Source organism: Anolis carolinensis, chromosome 3 (genome assembly GCF_035594765.1).
Source record: "Anolis carolinensis isolate JA03-04 chromosome 3, rAnoCar3.1.pri, whole genome shotgun sequence".
Taxonomy (NCBI): Eukaryota; Metazoa; Chordata; class Lepidosauria; order Squamata; family Dactyloidae; genus Anolis; species Anolis carolinensis.
The window spans coordinates 11,895,189-11,916,061 of NC_085843.1; the positions used below are offsets into that span (position 1 = coordinate 11,895,189).

General features: G+C 39.1%; 1 protein-coding gene and 1 long non-coding RNA gene across 3 annotated transcripts in view; one reads left to right on the forward strand and one right to left on the reverse strand.

Moving 5' to 3' along the window:
• LOC107982694 (uncharacterized) overlaps positions 1–10,515 on the forward strand; it is a 30,227-nt gene extending 19,712 nt beyond the window's left edge. Inside the window, exons 4-5 of the long non-coding RNA XR_010004026.1 lie at positions 8,849–9,095; positions 9,957–10,515. This is a non-coding gene — a long non-coding RNA (uncharacterized LOC107982694). The remainder of the gene's footprint in view (positions 1–8,848; positions 9,096–9,956) is intronic.
• tenm4 (teneurin transmembrane protein 4) overlaps positions 1–20,873 on the reverse strand; it is a 1,874,213-nt gene that overhangs the window by 1,545,976 nt on the left and 307,364 nt on the right. The window lies entirely within an intron of this gene.

The following is a 20,873-nucleotide window of genomic DNA, read 5'->3' on the forward strand; positions in this document are numbered from 1 at the left end:
TGGTTGGGTGTTTTACCCAACTCAAGAGTGTTTGTAAAAATAATAAAAAAACACATACAGTGGGTCATTTGTACATATGAATTCTGCACTTGTGGATTCAACCATCCATGACTTGAAAATATTTTTTAAAATTTCCAAAGATGAAACTTTCCTTGAACCAAAGCCCAGCAGATACTAAGAGCCCACAGTATAACATTTTCTGAAAAAGATATAAAATGCAAAACAGTTACATACATTGTTAGATATAGCTATAGGGATTTCATTCAGAGAAGTTTTCTCACTCAGAATGAGTTAAATTAAGATAATATCCATAACTAAAGTTTAATGCATTTGGGTTAATAATAATTACACATGTATCCAAACTGCAACAAATCATTTGGTCATTAAAAATAACCTACTCTTTTAACATTTAAGTAAGATGCTGTACAACAAGGCTGGAAAAGTAGTTTATAAGATTCCCTGCTAAAGAAATTTGGTGCTGTGTTTCAGGGGGAATCCACTCTGTTCAGTTACAACAATTTGATACCACTTTAATTATCATAGAATCATCCCATGGAATCCAATGATTTGTAGGATTTAGAGATACAGTAGAATCTCACTTATCCAAGACTCGCTTATCCAAGGTTCTGGATTATCCAAGGCATTTTTGTAGTCAATGTTCTCAATATATCATGATATTTTGGTGCTAAATTCATAAATACAGTAATTACAACATAACATTACTGCGTATTGAACTACTTTTTTTGTCAAATTTGTTGTATAACATGATGTTTTCATGCTTAATTTGTAAAATCATAACCTAATTTGATGTTTAATAAGCTTTTCCTTAATCCCTCCTTATTATCCAAGATATTTGCTTATCCAAGGTTCTGCCGGCCCATTTAGCTTGGGTAAGTGAGACTCTACTGTACTTTGATTTTTTCTCTAGAGAGCTGTGTGCATACATCCTTGAACCACAGCTCTATAGCTCTTTAGCACCTCTGGCTCCAAATCTGATAACCCATCTTCTATTGAAGCCATCTCCTAAATCCTTCCTTATTGTTGCAATTGACCATTGTATAATACTATGAATCCATAGCATCTGTTGGGTTTGATATCTCCCCCCCATGAATATCAAAATGTATCAAATTCAAGGCCTGCGGGGCAAATCCAGGCTGCCATGTCATTTTATGTGGGTCTCCAGATGCTAGACTACAACTCCTGCATTCCTCATCATTAGACATCATTATAAGAGCTAATGGGAGCTGTGACTGCATGGAACGCCATTACCTTCCTGCTGAAGCGGTTCCTATTGATCTACTCACATTTGCATGCTTTCAAACTGCTAGGTTGGCAGAAGCTGGGGCTAACAACAGGAGCTCACCCCACTCCCTGGATTTGAACCACCAACCTTATGGTCAGCAAGTTCAGCAGCTCAGCGATTTAACCTGCTCCACCACTGGGGGCTCTAGTATCCTTAGATAAAATGGAAAAATCAAAGTTTGCTTTTTGGAATATTTAAAATGTTTTCAAGATGGGGATAGTTGAATCTGTGAATACAATGTCCATGGATGCAAAGGGTCAACTCTCTTATAAGTGTGGTGATGAAGCTCCTTTGAGTTTTGGATCACATTAAAGGAGCTATCCAAGGTACTGAAACTATTTTAAAACTATCCATAAACAGTTGTTTACAGAAAAGAATGCATATATTTATTTTGTATAAAACAATAGTTCACATTTCATTTGGAACTTTCCTTCTAAGAAACAACAAAATAATTTCCAGTTATTTGCCCACCCGATCAGAAACTCAGAAGTTTTCCACATTGTCACTTTCACCTTTCTTGGCATTCTGGTTTTTTGTTTTTTTTTTGTGTTTGTTTTCTTGTCTGATTACACTTCATCATTTTCAAATTTTCCTTTTGTTAGATTCAGGAGTCAAATAACTATTTCATTACAATGCACACAGAGCTATTTCCATTGTCTGTTTGTTGGATTTTCTTCATTTTCACAGGAGGAAAAAATAACTCTTCATTATAGATTATAGATCTAGTCATCTGTGAGGCTTTATTCCATCAGGAATCTGAAAAGAAGATTTGTTTTCTGAGAGATGATGGAGGAATGTGGAGAAAGAAGCTGCTTGTTGAGGATATAGGGAAATCAAATGGTTTCTGCATTTCAAATTGCCCATGAAAGGCAACAGCACAAACTGTTACACAGGCATCTTCATATTTTGCCTGTACAAAAATCTTGCTCATTTTATCAAAACAAGAAATCTTATGGATAAGGACTGTGATCCAAGTACTTTTGCATTCTACTGTGTATAGTAGCCAATAGAGGTGTGCGCAGTACTCTGTTTCGTTCATTCTTGTTATGGGTTTGTGAAAAAACAAACTGCATGCAGTCCTGTCCAGACTTATCCAGCCCTTTTGTGCATCCACAATGAGCAAATACAAGCCAAGAAAATGGAAAAATCAAAGTTTACTTTTAAGTAGTAGAGTCAAGGAGAAAATTAAACAAGCAGCTTCAAAAACACAAAACTTCCAGCTTCAAAATAACTCAGTCCATCTGGAGCAAAAAAACTCACATAAAGTTCTTTGCATTAAATTCATGCATCTTCTTTGGAGATTTCTTCTTCAATGGTGCAAGGAGACAAGCATAGTAGGCTCTCAGCCAGGAACTTACTCCGAATAAGTTCTGAAGCACGTGATTGAGTAAGTCCAAAAAGCATTACAAACATTCCCCAAGTTAGACCCCATTCAGGGAGTGGTTCAAGCTTGTTATCCTTGATTGTTCTAATTACCCAACTATGAATTGTGATTGACCAGGTGTTTTCCCCTTAACACAGACACAAGTGGCGATCCTACAGAAACTTAGTCAAATACATGCATATGCAGTAATAATTCTTTCATGTCTTTTGTTTGAGATGGTAACACAAAACAGGAATTAAAATTAGCTCAAAATGAAAGAAGGAAGGGTCTGGTACCATTTCCTTGCCTGTTTTTCATGAGCACAGTTTAGCAGGAAGGAATGGTGCCCTGCCTGCCTCCCTCCTGCTCCTGTTCCTGAAGAAGTATGTGCGAAAAAGCAGTGTGTGTGAAAAAAACCTTTGAGTCCTCGTGGACAACAAGTTAAACATGAGCCAACAATGTGATGTGGCAGCTAAAAAAGCCAACGGGATTCTGGCCTGCATCAATAGGAGAATAGCGTCTAGATCCAGGGAAGTCCTGCTCCCCCTCTATTCTGCCTTGGTCAGACCACACCTGGAATCACACTGTGTCCAATTTTGGGCACCGCAGTTGAAGGGAGATGTTGATAAGCTGGAATGCATCCAGAGGAGGGCAACTAAAATGATCAAGGGTCTGGAGAACAAGCCCTATGAGGAGCGGCTTAAAGAGCTGGGCATGTTTAGCCTGCAGAAGAGAAGGCTGAGAGGAGACATGATAGCCATGTACAAATATGTGAGGGGAAGTCATAGGGAGGAGGGAGCAAGCTTGTTTTCTGCTGCCCCGGAGACTAGTACGTGGAACAATGGCTTTAAACTACAGGAAAGGAGATTCCACCTGAACATCAGGAAGAACTTCCTCACTGTGAGGGCTGTTCGGCAGTGGAACTCTCTCCCCCGGACTGTGGTGGAGGCTCCTTCCTTGGAGGCATTTAAGCAGAGGCTGGATGGCCATCTGTCAGGGATGCTTTGAATGCGATTTCCTGCTTCTTAGCGGGGGGGTTGGACTAGATGGCCCATGAGGTCTCTTCCAACTCTACTATTCTATGATTCTATGATTCTAAGTTAGAGGGCAGGGCCAGTGGGGGAAAAGAGGGAATGTTTTTAACGCAATTTTATTTATAGAAAGAAAAAAATCCCTAAAAATTGGGGGAAGACCAAACGTTATAAAACTTGGTGGGCTAAGAGTGGTAGATGTGCCCTTCATGTGTGGTGATTTTCACTCTTCTAGTCCCAACACGGAGGAGAAGGGGAGCCTGGGGGAGCCTGCCCATAGTGGCCAATGAATCAAAAATATTCCTATTTTTGGATGCGAAACAAAAACTCCAATTCAGAAAGGTGGCCCTTTTTGGAAGGCACTCAAAAATGAAAAAAGAGGCCTTACGAATTAAACAAACAGAAATGGATAGCGATTTAATATAAATGCACAAGCCTAGTAGCCAATCAGTTGTCTATCATTTGGCAGGAGACATTGGCCAGTTTAAGTGGCAGATATGAGGTGGCAGAATGGTGGCAAAGGAGAGGGGAGGAGAGAGAGAAGTGCAATGGAAGATGCTATCCCATGGCAAAGGTTGAAATCAAATTTCATTTAGGTTTTCAATATGGAATGAAAGTGGGGTGCTATCTTATCTTTCTCAGGCAGTAAAATATCTTCATCAGAATCCACAGATGTCCCTAGGAAGCCCACAAGCATCCCAGTCTGCTAAGGGACAAAATCCTAAGACTGAGAAACCAAACTGCAGTACACAGCAACTTTTCCTGCCAAGAGAAACCCTTTTGACCTCTTATAGGGACCCTGCTGAGATGTTAGTGGCAATGCTACTGCTTGGCCATATGTTCTTGTGTGGCAGATGAGTTATGTCCTCCTTAGACAAACTGCCACAGTGGTACCGGCATCAGATGCTTCTGGTTCTGGCTGCAAGAGTTCCCTTAGTGTGTTACCCTTGATGTTTATATTCTACTGTGCAGTGTGGCCTAGAAAAATAGAAAGCCTAATCTAGCAATGCAGAAAGGCAAGAGAGTGGTTATTTCCAGCAAATTAATTTAATTGGCTCTACTACAGTAGCATGAATGAGCCATTTACAGTTCCTGAGGGAGGAGTATTTGAAAGCAGCTCTAGGAAAGTGGAGGCTTGGTGCTAGTGCTGGTGGGAGAATGAAGAGAGAGAGACAGAAAAATCTATTGAAGATCTCACATCATGCCAAAAGACCACTGTTTACAGCGCTGCCTAATTGCCATTCCAATTTTGCATGCTAATGTGTTGTCTTCGTCCACTTTCCTTTTTCTGAAATAATTACTTGATGCACCCATGTAATTAAATATGTCCCCTTTCAAAACCCATTTGGGAAGCAAAGACGAAGAAGAAAGCTAAATAAAGGCACAGTGTCAAACCCGTCATAGCATTAAAATGGTTCTTATTTTCATATTAATTTGATAATGGTGTATCTGCTCTGCATATTTTCTGGGCAAATGCCTTGTGAAATGTCTTCTCTGACTTAATGGCTGTTTTGAAGAACTCTTTGTTGATGTGACTTCTTCAGTGGGTGGCATGTGGTTCAATACAAGATGGGGAGCGGAACAGGAACCAAAGGGCAAGTTATTTTTAAATGTTATACAAACTGAGATATGCAGTTGGCCCTCTCCATATGCAGTTTTGACTTTATCATATTTTATTATTCATTGGTTTGATTAAAATGTTCTCTCTAGGACTCTCTAGTTTCTCCAGTATGACTCTAGGGCAGCCCTGCACAGCCTGCAGCCCTCCAGCTGTTTTGGCCTCCAACTTCCAGAATTCCTGGCCATTGGACAAGCTGGCTAGGGCTTCTGGGGGTTGGAGACCAAAACACCTGGAGGGCCGCAGGTTGTGCAGGCCTGCTCTGGGGTCACTCTTCTGGAGGTAGATTATAGAAAGAACAACTTTCAGGAATCCCTTGGTCCTCCAGTGTGATTTTATGGTCAACATCTGGCTATAGCACAAAATAGCATTTTTAATTCATTTTTTAAACTTTCATATAGGTCCTATATCTTGGATGCCATAAAATTTAAATGGCTAACTAGATATATGTGAATCAATATTCCCTCCCAATCTCTATGCTTTATGGTCTAAATCAGGGATGGAGAAAGCATAGCCCTGGGACAGTCATACTTTTCAACTATATAAATTTGCCAGGGATAGTCCTGATCAGTTCTCTAATTTCTCAGTCTTTTTAAAATGTCCCAGTTTCCCTCTTCTTCTCTCCTGCCACTTTGTCCTCATCTGACTTCAGTTCCTGAAAACTGAGTTCAAAATGCAAAAGCAATTTGAATTTAATTAACTCTGGAGAAGTGAGAGGAGGGAGCAGAAGCTTGCCTTACTCAGAAGACTTAGGCAAAAGGAAACTGTTGCAACCTTTCTTAGATTGTCTGTCCTTTTTCATCGATAACCTTTTGCCAATGTGAGTACACTCTGATGTTCCTTAGGCATATATGTCTTGGTTTTCATCTGTGAAATGTTGGAGGAGATGGGCTGCATATGACCTTCAGATACTTTTTGCAGTCATGATCTCTCCAGATGCTTCAGACAGCTCCGCTGCTTTTTGGCATCACAATTTAATCTTTGTTATTAATCCCCCAGCAAACAAAAAGAAAACCCTCATTCCCTGAAAACTACTACCAGTTACCTCTCCTCTAGAGTAGAAACTTAGAAACAGTTATAAGGAAGCATTGAACCCAAAGCATAAAGGAGATTGCAGTGTGCCAGAAAAAAGAGGGATTTTTTAAAGGAACCCTAGATAAGGAGCTCCAGGAGGTCATTGCTCTTCCTTTCCTGGAATTTGGAAGCCTCCTTAAAATGCCTTGGAAAGTGCATGTGGCATGCAGGCCTGGGAGAAAAAGTGGATCATCTGCCTGCAGCGACTCTCCTCTAGAGTAGAAACATCTTAAATGCCTAAAATGATGGGAAGGGGAGCCTGGGAAGCCCCCCTCCATAATGGGCCGATAGAAAATGGATCTTTCTGCATCCCAGAGTGAAAAGAGATATCTCCCAAATTCAGGAGGCTTCCAAAAAATGGATCAGGGCCCCCACCGAAAGCTGGGACATGAAACAGATCAAGATTTACCCAGATTGCACAACTCTATTTGCTACCATAAAATTTAAAATATGAAGGAGAATGTCTGCTGGTTTCTCTGTCAGTGTGATGGTGACTCCATTCTGGATTTTAGTACTAACTTTAGAAGAACTGTCCAAGGTTCCTTTCAAAACCCATAGGAGATACATCAACCTACTTCTTATGGAAGATACCAGTCAGCAGGGCTCATAATGATCTCGTCTTACATGAAATTCAAGGTTTGGTGAGCTTCTAGTTGCTTTTCTCTATAGTTATGTGTTTTCTCCAGTATAATTTATGCTAATATTATAACTAACAAATCCAGCATACATTTCTCTATCTGGAGCGTTTATAGCCTATTAAGCAGTAGCCAAATAAAGTTATTTTTTACATCTGTAAATGTAACTATGAATGCTAATAGCTAAATGGTATTCACAAATGTTCTCAAGAGTTTACAAGATTGCATTTCAAATCATGAATATACAAATGAAGAAAAATGAGGTTGTACATTTCAGAGCAGAAAGGCTGTGATGGAGATTGGTGAGATACCTGATGAGAAGGGGTGCTCAGTGAAATCTGATGTTGTAACATGAGCATGTGAGTAGTAGCTAAGCAAGCCTAGCCCTTATTTAATCTGTGATTTTTCAAAATGACAGAATAATGGATCACCTAGAAAAGTAGTATTTAGTCCTAATGAATGTCTGGAGAGTTTTGGCAATAGTAGAAAAATAAATTATGAAAGCATTGAGATGTGCTGGTCTGTTTCTGTTCTTCCAAAATAAATAACCAGTTCTGCCAGCAAAGGTACAAAAGATAAGCTTCCCTTGAGAAATGTCACCATTATAGTTAAAACAGCCACTATAATTCAGAGTACATTTAAATTAAGTGGCAGACTAAGACAAAAATAACAAGACACTTCACTGTCCGGTTTGATGTAGAGATCACCTAACACAAGAACTGGCCAACACACATTTTGATGCCTCAAATGTTAGATCTGTTTCTGGGTTTATTTGAACTGCTGATTCCAAAAGTTCTACCACTTTACCCCTATCAGTTCTAGTTTTTGAGATATAGAACATATGCCACATAGTAGTCTTTGTCCGCTCACCCACAGAAAATCATGATAACCATATAAGAAACTAGAGCTGGTGTGGTCTTTCCAGTTTTTTAAACTGGGCTTGGCCCCATGTTAGACGCCCCAAGTCTCTGCGGGGACATGGAGACAGGGTATAAAAATAAAGTTGTTGTTGTTGTTGTTGTTGTTGTTGTTGTTGTTGTTATTGTTGTTGTTAAATCAGTACCCCAAATAATCTCAAGACAATAAGATTTTTTTTTTTTGGTTGGGCAGAGTTATCTACATGAGCCCAAATTCTGGTGACTCCATATCTGATGGCAAAGCACAGACAAAACACTCTGGTAACCATCTTAGCCAGCTTAAATACTACCTTCAGCAGTGGAGGATCTGGAAGTCTGTAAAGTAAAGGTTAAGAGATTAAGTCTAGTCATGTCCGACTGGGGTATGTTGCTCATCTCCATTTCTAAGCTGAAGAGCCGGTGTTGTCCGAAGATGCATCCAAGGTCTTGTGGCCGGCATGACTGCATGGATCCCTGTTCTCTTCCCACTGGAACAGTACCTATTGATCTACTCACATTTGCATGTTTTTGAAGTGCTAGGTTGGCAGAAGCTAGGGCCAACAGCAGGAACTCACCCCACTTCCTGGATTCAAACTGCTGATCTTTTGGTCAGCAAGTTCAGCAGCTCAGAAGTTTAACCCGCTGCCCTTCTTGGATCATTTGTTGCCTTTCACCCAACTTTGTTCAATACTATGAATGCCAGAGAGGCAGCCAATGATCTGAAAGGTTGCAGCCTTTGGGATTCTTTCCTGGCTCCCCCACATTTGCGTGCCATGTGACATCAGAACATGAGTTATTAAAGCCTTGAAAGTTTGCTCATCTCTACAGCCAAATGTAACTGCATTCTATTAGCTATTTGTTCATATTTTTCAGGTGTTCTTTACTATTTGTAAAACTGTATGATAATATTTACTCTTTCCCAATACAGCTATTATGTGCATCTTTGCAGTGAACAATGCTGAAGAAAAGGATACAATTTGATGGCCTCCCTGATCAGAGTCCAGAATTCATTGCAATTGGTGCTGGGTGCCAAGATGCTGCTTACAACGGGGGACTGAGCCAGAGGTGATTTAAAACCAACTCACCCCCCGCACAAACACTCTTTTGATCTTCACTTGGTGACCCATCCTCCCACCGTCAATTAGTTTGAGATTTCCTGGTCACTCCAGAGTCAGGTAGGAATTTTCTTCCTTTTACCTTTTTTTGCCTTCCTCTTATTGTATCTGTGGATGCAGGAAAATAGGCTTAGGATGGTGTCAGTCAATAGGCTGTCCTTATAGAAAATATAAGAATTTGGTGTACTGTATGATATACTTTTGGTGAAAGGTGAGTCTCTAGAATGGTCTTTTCAGGTTCTAGGACCTAGGGTGTATTAAGAGTCTACTTCGGAGCTGACCTAGGGATTTGATCTCTCTTATAAAGCCATCAAACTTGGAAGGAAGGGCTCTGAGTTGGCTGGCTTGGGTGAACAACCCATAGCACAGGATTGCAGGATAGACTGAAGAAGTGGTTCATAGGTGACACCTGACCACTGCTGGACCCACATCATGTGGTTTCCATCCCACAGGTTCAGAACATTTAAAATAGGTTACTTAATCCAATTGTTTGTGTCTAGTCTCATTTTTTCATAGTTGGTTATCAATATAAACTATCATTTATGTTTGTTCAATAAAACTTTTTAATTGTGACTTTAGGCTTCTGTGCTGAAGAATAGCATTAAGCCATGGCATTTCAAGTGGCAACAAACTGCATTAATTTTTTCAGTGCAGGTGCACCCAAAGACCTTTTCAAGACCTAAAGGTTTTTAAGGATATACTACGTAGTCTTCATTGTATTGCTTTAAAAAATAATAATGGCATTTTAAAATTGTTTTAAATATTTTTAATTCCATTTTAATATTCTTGTATATTTTAACTTTATTATATTAATTTCAATTTGTAAACTGCCTGGAGGCCTGGTTTTGTGAAAAAGGTAAAAATAACTGGAATACTTATTTATTTATTTGGCAATTAATTCCTGCCTTCCTCTTAAAATAGGATCATTGAACTTGGCTCCATATCCAATGCGGAAAAGCAAGTTAATATGATCATTCATGAAGAGAGGTGAGATAATAATAATAATAATAATAATAATAATAATAATAATAATAATAATAATAAACAAAGATTTCAAAATCATGTGTTTTGAGCATGGGACTATAACTCTGGAGACAAGGATTTGATTTCCCCCTCTGCCATCGAAACCCACTGGGTGACCCTGAGTGAATCACTTCCTTTCAGCCCCAGAACCTGTGATAAGGTCACCTAAATCCGAAATGACTTGGATGCACACAACATTAGCAACTTGACATGTGATATGTTAAATGTAAGGGAATCTGTCCAAATAACCACACAAACAATGCCATCTGGAAGATGACTAGAAAAATGTGATTCTTCTCCTCCTGCTCCATTGTTTTATTGCTACACTCACTGAGCTATCTTTCCAGGAACATTCAGCAGAACCGTTCCATTTCTTCAGGTATCCTCAAGAGAAAGAACGTTGCTTTGGGGTGCCATTAGATAATATATCTCTTTTCCTATCTCATCAGCTCAATAACAACAGATTCACTATCAGAGATGGGGGAAGACTCTAAAGCAATTCAGTCTGGAAACAAATGTCGAAGCCAAAGCTCACTTTAAATTGTTTGTCTTGGGGCACAAAGAGCATGAAGCCTTGCTAAAACTTGTGTCACAAAAATTCAATACAAATTGGAAGTGACTGGATGTTCCATTATCTCCAACTCCCCTGGTAATGTAAACTGATCCCCAAAGACTTTTTCTAATAAGCCTTTCAACAAATTTCTCTGTGGAAACTAATCCCCTTTGATTATGAGCTGCAAAGAGTAGTTACACTGCTTTGAGTTTTCTCCTGCTGCAGTGGAAGTCAAAGGATGCTTTGGCATTGATTTTATTGGAAAAGTTTAAGAAGACGAAGCCATTTTTCTTTCTTTACTGGAGTCCCAAGGTCTGCAAGGAAACAGTTGTTCTCTTTCCTATATAGTCATGAGCCAAAATGTGTGTGGGGGGGGGGGGAGGGGGGGATAAAAAGGCCCCAGCAAAATTTCCCTCATTTCAGTTTTAGCAAGACAGAAAAATGTATTCATGATGATGTTACAAATCACTACAAAGTTAAGATTCAGGTTTTGGACGAGGAGGAAGAAAGAAATTCTTCTCTTCATTCTGACCTTGCAGCTTGATGTCATACTGATTCAAGAGTAAAAATGCAATTCTTTTTCTTTTTTTGTGGAAGTAAGCAATGGTAATTTTTGCAATTTTCTTTCTTCTGCAGAAAATCTTTGAAAATTCCAATTTTAAAACACTTTACAATTTGGGACTTGTTCTACAAAAAATTTGTACACGGCTGTTATGCACAGAAAATACTGTTTCCAGCATAGAAAATGCTACTTTTGCATGCAAAACAACTATATAAGAATATGTAAACAAGTCCCAAAGTAAAAATAATGTCAGTCCAAAGTTCTTCTTGTCATATTTCTCAACACTCAAAGACTTTAAGCAACCTATTTCACAAAACAAATCTCCAGTCTTCCTGGTTACCTTTCCTTGCAAAAGAAACACTGATACCAGCAAATTGCATCAAGAAAAGCATGTATAAATGTTAGTTAGTATCAAATCCCCTTGCTTTTCCAATATAATGAGTCTTCCCCATTGGTGTATTATCATGTCATGAATCACTATGACCTCATGACCCAAAATCAAAATGAAGGCAATCATTTCTTCCTTTATTCACATTCTGAGTTTGTTTTGGGACATCATACTGATTCATGACATCAAATTAAATATTTAATCACATTTTTCATTGCTTTCCCATTCCCATTACATTATGATGTCATGAACAAGGATGGAAATAATCTTTGAAAATATTACAACCATTGTAAAAGAAGGAGGAGAAGGATCTTTTTTTAGAGTTGACATGGCTATTGACAATAGGAATAGAAAAAACAAGGAAAAGAACAAGACTTCCAAAAGTGACATAAAGAAAATATAGGAATATAGGAAAATAGGAAGGCATTTGGGTCAGCCAAGCAGAGGTCTATCATAATTGAGAATTACAATTTTTACATCTGTACCTCTAATTCATTCTATTTTCCCTAAGCTCTTGTTGTTTTTGTTTGTGCCTTGATGTCATTTCCAACCTATGATCCTAGCGTTGTTATTTTTCTTCTTGCATGGATAGTCACAGATAGTCACACAGAACATAGTGTGTTTTGCATATGTGTAAAATTGGTGCTCTCCCCCCCTTCCCACCCCACACAAACAAACAAACAGTAGCAATTTTGTACAAGAGACCAACCTGTGTTTCTGGAAACAATATTTTTTGTGTGAAAAGCTTTCATATTTCTAATGCAAAATTGATGCATATGCGGTTTGGGGCAATATAGCTGTCTTTGTGAAAGAACAAAACACCAATTTTGCACAGAAAAAAATGAGGGGTTTTGTGCAAAAGTGTGTATTTTGTTTACAATCTTTACATTTTTGTATAAAATCCCATCTTTTAGAGGGAGGGCTGTGTGTGAATACTTTGCAAAAACTGCACAACACAAAAATAGCTGTTTTTCCAAAAATAGAGGGACAATGATTCAGTATCACATGCAAGAATGCAACAATGAAATTCTTATATCCCTTATTTGTGTGCTTCTCCTGATTTAGGCATTTTTGTACACATTTCTCCTAGTGACTACTGTGTGTTTGGCTGAAGACATCTGTAGTCTTTAAATGTATGCATGTATTTTATCTTTCTGCGGAAAAATGCTGTATAAACCTAACACATGAGGTGGACAATTGAAGTGCATATGAATATTTTCTGAAGTTTTGCACTGATTAAATGCACACTTTGCAGTTCCACATCAATGCAAATCTGGCTGTGCAACTGCAATTAACTAATGAAGAAGCACTGTACAACTGCCATATAATTTGAGTTATGCTCTGTATCTTAAATGTAAGATCTTGACCAGAGGACCCATTAGGAACACTAGACTGGAATGAAATAGGGATGGAAAGAGTATTTGTTGAAAGACATGTTTCTTAAGTATTCAGAAACTCTTACCAAATGAATCCTGGATGGATGAGAATCCTAACTGTTTCAATAGGTTCTGCCCAAACTTCCCATTTTTTATGCAGAAAACATTTTTTCTGTCCAGAAAACAGTATTTTAGTGCAGAAAAAAAATCTATACAGAAATTTTTTTCATCCATGAGAAATGCTACTTTCTATACAGTAAATTTTGTAATTGGGGATTTGTTTTGCATGAAATTTGCATGTGAATTATAAGGATAGAAAATAGCATTTTCCATAAAGGAAAGCACTTTATATGCAAAGAAAATAGTAAATCTGCATAGAAATACTACCTTCTTCAAAACCATGTAGGAATTTCCTCTATAATATGCAAAGAGATGTGGTTTTCTAATACTTACTTTCAGCAGGGTGAAAATTGCTAAAATTATACATTGCTTCCTTCAAAAAGAAACTTAGGATGCATCTGCACTGTAGAATTAATGAGGTTTGACAACATGTCAACTAAAATGCTATAGAGCCCTGGAAGTTGTAGTTTGTAGAGGCACAAGCAGTCTTTGGCAGAGAAGGTTAACAATCTTGAAAAACTTCAGCTCCCAAGATTCCCTAGGATTGAGCCATGACAGTTAAAGTGGTATCATTGATTCTATAGTGTCGATGTACTCTTAGTGAAGAATAACATTTCTGAAATGAAAGCTTTCTTACCAAAAACTATGGAAGATTGTGCACCTTCAAAACAGTTTGGTGTATATATATGATCAATTTCTTGGCTGATGTATTTCCCAGATTTGCTACCATCAGGTCCTTCTGGAGGGATTACAAATCAAAAAGGATTCAGTGACATCACTCTCCTCTCTTTCACTCTTTCTGAAAAATGCTCGAAGAAAACTGGGTAAACAAGAGATTTGATTTCTTTCATGGAGAAGAATTTATATTTCAAGTTGATCCCTTTCAAAATGAAACTCAACTGAGATAATGCTGAGAAAATACTGGAAATCCAAAATTAAATAGGCCAGGGAAGACTCTAAAATCCCAAATATGTCTCTACAATGTTTAAAACTGGTCAAAAAACAAATATATATTTTTTACAGATAACATTTTTGATTCAGCAATAATGTCCTAGCAATATTTCATAATGCTTAATATATATGAATTTGCAATTAATTCAGCTTTACTCCAGTCTAAGCAAAAGGACTAGACTGATTTGGATGCTTTCTGTAGTGAATGGAATTTAAATGTTAAGGGATGAAAACTGGACACGGCCAGTTCTATCAGACATTGAACATGGGAAAAATAGACAAAATATAAGATTCAATATGATGCATTGCTTTGAGTATTAGACTACAATTCTAGAGAATACGGCTCAAGTCCCCATTAGACAAGAGAAATAAAAACACAACTAGAGTTATTTCCTTGGAAATATAGCCTACATCATCTGGTATTCTTTGGTAATCTCCCATTCAAGCACTAACCAGAGCTGACCCTGCTCAGCTTCCAAATTGAAATGGGATCTGTGTGTTCATTTTTTCATTTTTCATTTTAAAAATCCAATTATCACAAGAAATGATGTGAAATCTTCTGAACAGGGGCACAGACAGCAAAACAAACACCACAGGGGTCTTAACCCTTCCCTACGCTGTCCAAAGTGCCCCCATATAGATAGATAGATAGATAGATAGATAGATAGATAGATAGATAGATAGATAGATAGATATAGATATATAGATATAGATGGTTGCAATTATACTTCAAAAATGTACCTGTTCCAATTTACAATCAACTTATAAACAAATTCAACTTAAGAACAAATCTACAGAACATATCTTGTTCATAATTTGGGGAATGGCTGTAATAGAGTTAGACTCATGGAATCAATTGTTTAATAGTGATTAGATCTGTAGATGAATCCAATTGATTCCCTGGGTCTAATACATTTGAGACTAACCTACTCTGGCCTTCATATGGATGATACGAACATGATACTTCTCATTGCTTTCTTGCCTGCTGTTTTTTGGGAGTCAATTTTATTTCATTTTCTTCTGAAACATGGAAGCAGTAGCTCTACAAACCTATAGCCTTCTCCACATCTTCATTGACCCTGCTTTGGAAACCCACACACATTTTAACTATGTCTTATTTTTTTATTATTGAAAGACAGCATACCACCCTCTGAGAGAACATCTCTTGAATTATGCACGAGGAAAACCTCGTAATTCAGCGTGGATGAGGAAAATAAAAGTGATGTTGAATATTAAGGAAACACATCAGGTTCAGAGGTCTGTAATTAATCTTGTCAGTGCATGCCGAGGGGACTAGACCTATGCGCCTGAAGCCATCGTCATGGGACACTTCTCTCATTTACTCGCAGAGCACAGAGCCAGCACAGAGCATCTGGGGTCTGAGCCCATTTCAGTGATTGGACGCGATTATAGTCAAATTCCTGCTCATTGCGTATCACTCCGTATACTTAGGGGCATTAAATATTTAGCCAACAAATTCATAAATATTTTAAGGGGAAACACAGGCTCGTGGAATACATTTTCATTAGAAGCTCCCTTAGAAAAAAATGCAGCAAAACCAACCCTCTCTTCCAAAAAGACAGATAGGTATTGTGGCAATGAAACAGAAGGATACGTTTATCTAGGAAATTTCTCTGTAATTGGTGTTTGGGGGGGGGGGGTATTTCACCGGGGCACAAGCAAAGCAATTAGCTCTGCCAATTAAGCTTTGTTAAACAACATGACACCAAAGGAAGCATACTTATTTTTCCTTCTATTTTGGTGGTTTAAATAATCATTGCTACACTACATTTCAATGGTAATTCACAAGCTGTGCATTCAGAAGCAGCTTAAACGGGCGCTGAAGCATGAAGAAAGGGTGTGCTGCACCACTTTTGCATTTCAAAGGTTAGAAAATGGACATATGGACACACATTTGAATTTTAAACATCTCTGCATGTGGAAAAGACATGCATCAGGCTTTTCAGTTTGAGGTCATGTATGATAGGTGAACAAATGAGTGATGCCTGGCTTGACAACAGAGATACATATGAAAAAGATCTTGGAGTCTTTGTGGACAACAAGTTGAACATGAGGCAACCGTGTGATGCAGCAACTAACAAAGCCAATGAGATTTGGAGCTGCATCAAAAGGAATATAGTGTATATCGAGGGAAGACATGGTGCCTCTCTATTCTGCTTTGGTTGGAAACTCACCTGGAATACTGTGCCCAAAACTGGGCACCACAATTTTAAAAAGATATTGACAAGCTGGAAGGTGTCCACAGAAGGGCAACTAAAATTATCAAAGGTCTGGAGACCATGCCCTATGAGGAGTGTCTTAAAGAGCTGGGTATGTTTAGCCTGTAGAAGAGAAGGTTGAACAGACACATGATAGCCATGTATAAATATGTGAAAGGATGTCGTAAGGAAGATTGAGCAGAGTTGTTTTCTGCTGCTCTGGAAACTTGGACTCAGAGCAATGGGGTTCAATTACAAGAATGGAGATTCCACCTGAACATTAGGAAGAACTTCTTGACCATACGAGTCCCAACATTCCAAATAAGAGATAATATTTTGACCAGCCTAAGGCTGCAATTTAACTAGAACATTGAAATACAGAGCTGTCTCCTCACTAATTTCATTTGGAAAGCATTTACATCATTAGTATGAATGTATGTGTGCATTTTCCTGAAAAGCAAAATGAAATAACCATCTTTTGGTGACATTTAGATCATTTGTCAAGAGGAGGGATTATGCTATAAAAACATTTATCTCCATTTTATTCTACTTTTCTGAATCCTACCTTTTTGTCCTGCCCTTGATTAGTATTAGATTAAGAAACTTAGTTTCTTTTTCTCCATTCTGTATCTATGCATACAAAGGTAATTTAATAAATAGCTACATAAAACATACGCATGTGTGTGTTGTTCTAATTTTTTCAGCTTCTGCCTTCTTCAGTTGTTGAAAACAAATATGAGCTGCCTCCAAGAACACACGTACATATTAATTTTTTAAAAAATACTGTTGGTTAGAATCATAGAATCATAGAATAGTAGACTTGGAAGAGACCTCATAGGCCATCCAGTCCAACCCCCTGCCAAAAAGCAGGAAATTGCATTCAAAGCACCCCTGACAAATAGCCATCCAGCCTCTGCTTAAAAGCCTCCAAAGAAGGAGCCTCTACCAAAGTCTGGGGCAGAGAGTTCCACTGCTGAACAGCTCTCACAATGAGGAAGTTCTTCCTAATGTTCAGGTGGAATCTCCTTTCCTGTAGTTTGAAGCCATTGTTCCACGTCCTAGTCTGCAGGGCAGCAGAAAACAAGCTTGCTCCCTCCTCCCTAGGACTTCCCTTCACGTATTTGTACATGGCTATCATGTCTCCTCTCAGTCTTCTCTTCTGCAGGCTAAACACGCCCAGTTCTTTAAGCCGCTCCTCATAGGGCTTGTTCTCCAGACCCTTGATCATTTTAGTTGCCCTCCTCTGGACGCTTTCCAGCTTGTCAACATCTCCCTTCAACTGTGGTGCCCAGAATTGGACACAGTGTGATTCCAGGTGTGGTCTGACCAAGGCAGAATAGAGGGGAGCATGACTTCCCTAGATCTAGATGCTATACCCCTATTTATTTGGTTTCTCTCAATATGATATCCTTTCAAATATTTAAACATGGCTTTTATGTCCCCTCCCTGCCTTCTCTTCTGCAAGCTAAACATCCCCAGCTCCCTAGGCCACTTCTTAGTGGGATTCATGGTTTCGAGACCTTTGATCATTTTGGTTGCACTTCTCTGGACATGTTCCAGTTTGTTGATCTCCTTCTTGAATTGTGGTGCCCAGAACGAGATATGGTATACCAAGTGAGGTCTGATCAAAGCAGAATATGATGGGTCCAGAGGCCTCATCAGACAGGGCAATTTTAATGTCTTAGGACTCTTCCACCCTGTCTTGGGGATGGAGCCCCACACTGGCCATCACACAATGCCATGTGACTTCCGGCAGAGGCCCCACAACCAACCAGGGTGGAAGCATCCTTAGACACTTTCCCCACAACACAGGAGTCTGCCTGTGGTTTCCTGGTTCCAATGGAGCCAGCATGGGTCCTCAGCTGGAGAGTGATGCTTCCCATGTGGAAAGCGTCACTGTGAGGGACTGGCACACGGGGTGACAGATTCACCCCCCGCCTCCTATGTCTGGCAGAGAAGCGGGACGCTTCACCTGGCCTTTGTGATAAGGTCATATGACTACTTGATCTAGACACTATACTCCTATTGATGCAACCTAGAATCATATTGGCTTTCTTTAGCCAATGTTGAATATATTTGTTTCCTTGTCATTATATTTTTCATAGAAAGCAGTCACAGTACCAAAATAGTTCACAAAGTACTGCTGTAAGGGAATGGGGGGAAAAGCATAAGGAAAACATCTGCATTTCTTCTATTATCTGACTGGTTGTAGAATTCAGATGTCATAATCCTCTTGTGACTTTATGCTGATGCAAATGCCACTATACTAGGAGATGCACTTTTTTAAAGGTTTCACAAAAGTAATGCGATTTCCTGCTTCTTGGCAGGGGGTTGGACTGGATGGCCCATGAGGTCTCTTCCAACTTTACTATTCTATGATTCTATGATTCTATGATTCTAATACACTCTTCAGGTTTGTCCAAGACTGGTTGTGTTGATGTAAACTGTTCTGCAAGTCACAGAATCACAGAATTGGAAGAGACCTGGTGGGCCATCTAGTCCAACCCCTTGCCAAGAAGCAGGAAAATCTCATTCAAAGTAGGTTGCGTTTAAATAAAATGGTTAAATGGTTATGTTTAAATACTGGTTTAAGTACTGGTTTGAGCACTGGATCATAACTAAAGACCAGGGTTCACTTCCTCACTTGACCATGAAAACTCAATGGGTGACTTTGGGGGAGTAACAGTTTCAGCCCCATGAAATATCATGATAAACTTGGTTTGGAGTACTCGTGGATCGGAGGCACACAGCAACAAAGGCACACAGCAAGAAAGTGTTTAAAACTGTTATTCTTAGTGGTGGATGGGGATTTGTATTAATTGTTGAACATCTAAATAGGTGTTCCTGGCAGATAAATACATGGTTTATGATATCCTAGCAAGCACCATGACACCCACCTTTGTGGGTGAAGGGTTGACTGACATAGAAGTCTTTCTCAGTTCTTGAGTTCAGGAGGCTGTAAATGGTGAGTTCCTGTTAGAGCTAGAATGAGGGTATATCACTCTTTAAAAACTCTGAGGTTTGAGAGTGAGTGCTTTCAAGGCCGATGGCCAACCAAAGAGTTGGGGTAGCCCTCAGAATCTTGATGGTAGTATAAGGATGGTCTTTGGAGGAGATAAATGGAAGTGACACCTGGCCGAAGAACGTTTCCACCAAATGTCTAGTCGGTAGTCACAAAGAGTTCATTGTTTGTAGATTCTTTTACCTGACAGAGTAACTCAGTTTGTTGGGTATTGCAGAAGATACAGTAATCAAAAAGGTCAAATAAAATGGCCCCTTATCTCCAGTTTTGTTGTCTGGTTTCATTTCAGGGTGTGAATTCAGCATAGTGTCTGGTGTGCAATTGGTTGTACAATGATAAAAGGTAAAGGTTTCCCCTGACGTTAAGTCCAGTCGTGACTGATTCTGGGGGTTGGTGCTCATCTCCATTTCTAAGCCGAATAGCCGGCGTTGTCCATAGACATCTCCAGGTCATGTGGCCGGCATGACTGCATGGAGCGCCGTTGCCTTCCCGCTGGAGTAGTACCTATTGATCTACTGATCTACTCACATTGCCATGTTTTCGAACTGCTAGGTTGGCAGGAGCTGGGGCTAACAACGGGCGCTCATTCTGCTTCTGGGATTTGAATCTGGGACCTTTTGGTCCACAAGTTCAGCAGCTCAGCGATTTAACACACTGTGCTACCAGGGGGCCCTGTACAATGATTTCAGAACAGCTATGCCGGCAGAATTCTTCACTAATGCAAGTCAATCAGTGTGGTAAGTGTGTTGGACAAGGACAGTGATGGCCAACCTATGACACGCGTGTCAGCACTGACACGCCTAGCCATTTTTGCTGACATGCTGCCACATGCAGATTGATTGGATGACTAATGACTTTTGTGGCCAAATTTGGTGTGATTTGGTCCAGTGGTTTTGTTGTTTACTCCATGGGAATTATGCACATTACATATACATATGTGTGTGTGTGTGTGTGTGTGTGTGTGTGTGTGTATGTGTGTATGTGTGTATATATATATATATATATATATATATATATATATATATTGTAGTATATTATTATATTATCACTATTATATTATTATTATATTATTCATTATTCATGACTACATTGAAACTACAACCGAGAGAAATCAGCGTGGGAAACTGCAAGAGGTACCATAGATTGTTGTACATGGAAATAATGGTAGTAAATAGTTTTGATTTATTAAATACAGTTATATATTACAATTATACATTTTTGTTATTTCTCGAAGTGACACACCACCCAAATCATGCTAGTTTTTTTTTTTTGGTAAATTTTGACACACCAAGTGCAAAAGGTTGCCCATCATTGGTCTAGGACTCTGGACCAGGATTGAATCTTTGCTCAGTTGTAGAAACTCACTGAAAGTCCAAATCATAATCACTCAGTCATAGAGAAAGGAAATAGCAAACCTCCTTTTAAGCCCCCCCCCCCCCAACAAAGCCCATAATATGTGCACTTTCGGACTGCCATCGGTGAGCAACAACTTGATCTTGACCACAATGATCTACTCAACAGACCTTTAGCCAGATCAAGCATGTCTCCATTTCTGATTTTTCTTTGAACTATAATGACTGGAATATATCTAGTCTTCTATCTCAACTTGAAACAACATCACTAG